Source organism: Spea bombifrons, chromosome 1 (assembly GCF_027358695.1).
Source record: "Spea bombifrons isolate aSpeBom1 chromosome 1, aSpeBom1.2.pri, whole genome shotgun sequence".
In the NCBI taxonomy this organism is placed as follows: domain Eukaryota; kingdom Metazoa; phylum Chordata; class Amphibia; order Anura; family Pelobatidae; genus Spea; species Spea bombifrons.
The window spans coordinates 570,001-575,461 of NC_071087.1; positions in this window are offsets into that span (position 1 = coordinate 570,001).

The window sequence follows — 5,461 nt, forward strand, 5'->3', positions numbered from 1 at the left end:
AATGTATAACCAACAGAGGGCGGCATTCTGTCCGATGATATATTAGCCATATGTGGCAGTGTGCTCATTTTCATTTATTAATTATTTAAATAAAATATATTCCCATGATCCGCTGGTCTCCCCGCCGCACTCGCGGACATTAATTCTGTCCAACTTGCAAACTCTTGCTTTCTATTTATTTTGGGGGGGGGGGGTTTGTATTAAACCGTTACACGAAAGGATCATGGGAATATATTTTATTTGAATAAATGCAAATGAGCACACTAGCATATATGGCTAATATATGTTCGGACAGAATGCTGCCCTCTGTTGGTGAGATACATTGAGTAGCAGAATTACTTTGGATTTCAAGCATATGGAACAATGCTACTCAATGTATAACCAACAGAGGGCAGCATTCTGTCCGAAACAATATTATTATTCTTCAACTCAGTTTTATGCCGGGCGAAATTAATTGCTTTCTATGAAGTGTTGAGTAAAACCCAGAACAGAGAGTTTCAGTGGATGTGATTTATTCAGATTGTGTGAAAGCAGGTGATCCGGATCCACATACAAGATTATCGAGCGAATGGAAGGAGGTCGGCTTAGGGAGCGCTGCTTGGATAGCAAACTCTCCAAATGATAGCAGTCCGAGAGTTCATGGAGAATTATCCAACCGGAGAAATGGGGTAAATCAAGTGAAATGAAGAGTTCATGGAGAATTATCCAACCGGAGAAATGGGGTAAATCAAGTGAAATGAAGAGTTCATGGAGAATTATCCACCTGGAGAAATGGGGTAAATCAAGTGAAATGAAGAGTTCATGGAGAATGATCCAACTGGAGAAATGGGGTGAATGAAGTGAAATGAAGAGCTGGCATGTGGGCCGGGCATCATTAAAACGAGATTCTGGCTTCCTTGATGATTAGGAAACCATAGTCAGGTTTAGAGTCTGTTTGCTTCGCCCTCCATGACTTTCATTTCCTAAATTTTCCAAACTGAAATGGCTTTTTCTTGAGTTTTGGTATTTTCAGTTTCTTGGATTTCAGTTTTTTGCGATGTTCTATTTAGGTTTCTTCATTTTCTTCATTTCCTTCAGTTTCGTTTTTGCCTTTGACTTCAATTTCCGCTGCTCGCGTTGAAGTTTGGCTTTGGCTTTCTTAGATTCTGCTTTCACCTTCTGTTGCATCTTTTTGATCTCTTTGATGCTTTTTTCTTTAAGCTCTTTTTTCCTTTTCTTCCTTCGCTCCTTTCTCTCCTTTTTCTCCTTTTCCTTCTTCTCCTCCTTTTTCTCCCTTCTCTCCTTTTTCTCCTTTTCCTTCCTTTCCTTCTTTTTATCTTTTCTCTCCCTTTTCTCCTTTTCTTTCCTGTCCTTCTTCTCCTCCTTTTTCTCTCTTATCTCCTTTTTCTCCTTTTCCTTCCTTTCCTCCTTTTTATCCTTTCTCTCCCATTTATGCTTTTCCTTCTTTTCCTCCCTTTTCTCCTTTCTCTCCCTTTTCTCCCTTTTCTTCCTCTCCTTTTTTGTCTCCATTCCCTCCCATTCCTCCTTTTCTTTATAGTCCTTCTTTCTCTTCATTCTCGCCCGTTCCTCCTTTTCCTCATAGTCCTCCTCTTCACTCTCCTCTCCACCCTCCTCTTCATCATAAATCTTCTTTTTCCTTCTGTCAGTCCGGTCTCTTCCTGGATGTTTTAGGATCTTCCTGGATGTTTTCGGTTTCCTTTCAATTCTTTCTTCACTCTCCTGTTCTTGGAGACTGGAAATTGATGGACTTACTAAACCAAATAAAAAATAAAAGAAAGCAAATCGGTTAATATGTTACGGATCGTCCCTCGACAACGTGTACATAAAAAACATAAAAACCCTCTGATTCCCAAGCTTCAAAGAAATCTTTCCTATAATGTGACTTCCAACCTTATTTTCTATTTTTGTTACAGTAGCAAATAATTGATATTCTATTTATATTGTGAAATCATTTCTTAGTAAGACGGGTGAGTTAAGTTCCAGCAATGAATTTTAAAAGTCCAAGTTTGATGACATCATACGGACACAATAAGCGTATACTCTTTCTATTATTCATTATTGTTAATATGTTACCCAAGGAAGTTAAGCCGCGGAGGGACTCTTCATCCGGCGGTCTGTTTTTTCGTTGTCTACAGCGGCGAAGCCTAAAATAAGAATAATAAACCCGTTAAGGAAGAAATGGATTCCAGCAGCATCGGGGGGTTTCTCCCCGTGTATAGTATACATGCTGCTTGGTCATTTTTTATATAGTGCGTTGCGTTGGATGTCTCTCCGCAGCATTTGAATTTCCAGCAATTTGTATAACTTACTGTACGTAGAAATAGACCACCAGTCCGGCGACCACCGCGCATGTAACACAGAAGAATGCGTTCTGCACGATCCTCAACACCCGTCGTGAATGAACTGTAGAGAGAGCAAAAATATTTCTTAGCACGAGAAGAATGTGGAGATAAATACATATTTATATAACACACAGACAGATTTCTATATTAAAGCTTAAAGAAAAATAGGATCTGCTACTAAACGAGATCGGAGAAAATGGTCATTTCTGTCCTCTTCTGAAAGTAGGACACATTGTCGCTTCCAGACCTTCCTCTCCCCGAAGGCATTAATAGAACGTCTTTTATCTCTAACGCTGCGCTTCTATCTTAGTGTAGAGGAGTTAGAAATGACGCGTTTCTTTTTCCGGCTCCAGTTACTCCACTATGAGAGCATTTTCTATTATTGTGTAGTTTGCTATTCCATACGGTTATCATTAATGTTAAAAGAAAACACATAGCGTACCTGATTGCGCCATTCGTGTAATCAGTGAACGGAATCCTCCGATCGCCAGAGATCCTTTGTGACATAAACAGGAAAAAGGAGCGTTAGCTGCATGTTCTCTATACAATATCTTTCTATTATCCCCGAGTTACAGATAAAGCCAGCCCCAAATGACAGTTACATGAGGAGCGGATACTGTAACCTCTCTTATCTAATATTCCACATTTCATCTTTCTCACGGGTAATGAAATCACGCGTGTGCATCGTACACATACACACATAACACGGATCACACGCTTCTGAAGCACGGATGCCCATCTGAGAGGCGTCTGTATCTTACCATTAGATGTTGGCTTGGATTCTCGTGGCTGGAAATCCCCGTCGGTCCCTGCAAAAAAAAACAACACCGGGGTCATCAACGGCCAACAAACTTCTTCATTCATAGGAACCTCGGGAAGAGACGCGCAATTCCTCTGTGTCCCAAAAACATTTCTAAATATCATATGCTGTCCGCTGTAAGGGGGAGAGCCCGGTTTTCATTGGATTTCTAACGGATTTAACTGATATTTTTTCTACCAAACCGCCTCGAGTGCAGCTGCAGGGCAGCGATTCCGGCAGCTACTGATACAAAGAGAATTATACCGCTGTTTGTACTCAACAATATAACCGCTAGCAAGAAATAGTTCATGGAAACATTTGCCGCTGATCTGCTGCGGTCACCGGGAGCGATTCCAATCTAACCCAGAAAGCCGATATTCCCCAGTTTTATCCGGATCTCGAGTTATTCGGATTCTTTACCTTTCGGGAGCGGAACAGGAAAAGTCTCAGAAGTCAAACAGCAAATAGCAAATAGCAAAGCTACTACGATCCGCATCTTCTCTGTTAGGAGTCTACAGTAGAAGTGTCCTTCTGCTCTGTGATGTGCTGTATCTGTGTACTGCACCTGTGATGTCACAATGAAGACATGACATCATCGGGGCATTGTGACATCACCTCTGCTGCATCAAGTGTTCCGTGATCTCAAGGTGATGAAACGATAGAGGTTTTGTACGTTTGCAATGTTACAAAAACACTTTTGATACAAAATAAAAATCCAGTAAAGATAGAAGAAACCTTTAAGGTGTTTTCCGGCCGGATCGGAGTCTATTGCTGGGCGCTGTGAGGATTATTATTTTAATTGTTGTTAAAGTGAATTCTCCCAAGATGTAGTATTTGAGGCGTCCTGATTTGGGAAGCACCTGATACACAGGAGACGGAATTCTATTCTCTTTCTGGCAGTAATGGGGCAGACATTACGAGGGATACAGTGTTACTCGCTGCTTTTTTGCGGGTTTTATGGTTATTTTGCTGATTTGAAATGGGAATGATGACCGTTGGAAGCATTTATCACCCAAACAGATATATATTTCTGGAAAGCAGACAGCCCGGGGGGCTCACTGGGATCGCTGGGCAATCAGGGGGCAGCTATTTGGCCGCCAATCTCTATAAATTTAGCCAAAACGTGATTTTTTGGGCTTCTTCCACCAACGCATCGCTCTGTATTTATTCTGCAGGTTTTTGTGCAGAAATGTATTCACTTTTTTCAGCTTTTCTTCCAGCATAGATAGATTATTAAAGTATTTTGGAAGGGATTTGCTACAGTTTTCCACCATTTATTTTATTGGTTTATGGTGTTTAGGCCAACACAGTGTTGTCTGTGGTTATTGTTAATAAAATATGCTGTGGCCTGTTTTATCCAATTTCAGTCTCCGTGTCGTTAATTGGTGGGGTTTAGGTGGTAGTTGGTTTGTGGTGCACGGTACACACTACCTACATACATGGCTTGGGTCTGTTCTTCATGTGTTTTAGGTTTCATGCCTGGAGTGGAGGCTTGCGATCTAATGCATCTCCGTCCGCGGATGATTTCTTTATCTTTAGTGCTGCGATGATTTGATTTCCATAAATATGTTAACTCTTTCCACAGTCTTGATATCACAGAATATATAAACCTCCTGGCTTTTATCTTCGCTGTTGATGAAATTAACCAGAACCCGAATGTTTTACCCAATATCACCGTGGGTTACCATGTTTACGATTCCTGCCGAGATGCCCAGAAAGCCATAGATAACACTTTCGGAATATTGTCGGGGACACGGAGAGAAGCTCCGAACTATTCCTGCTACCGCCGAGGGAAGGTTGCCGGATTTATAGGGGACCGGCAGTCGGCCACGACCCTCCCGCTGGCGCAAATCCTGAGTCTGTACGGATAAACGCAGGTAGGGGGCCTACGTGGGTCAAGAAGCCGACAAGGACCCGGATGCGATATTGAAATCTCTATTATCTGTAACGTAATAATTACAGTACAGGACAAGTGTACATTAACCCCTTCATGACCACAGCTCTTTTGCGCTGCAGGACTAGAGCTTTTTTCTTGTGTTTTTGCTGCGTCTTTCTTCAGCTTTTTTATTTGTCATTTAATTACAAATTGTATATTTTCATACCATATTCATGAATAAAATGTAACATTTTAGTGGGTTTAAAATAAATAAATAAATCAATCATTTATTGACAGTTTTAGAGGTATATAAATTATCCACGGATGCTATGAATAGGAAAAATTACCCAGAAATATTTCCATGATCTCGCCCTGATTCGGAAGCCACCCTATATTCCAAAATCATTTGCTTTTAGTTTTCCAATTTTTTTTTGATTCTTCATT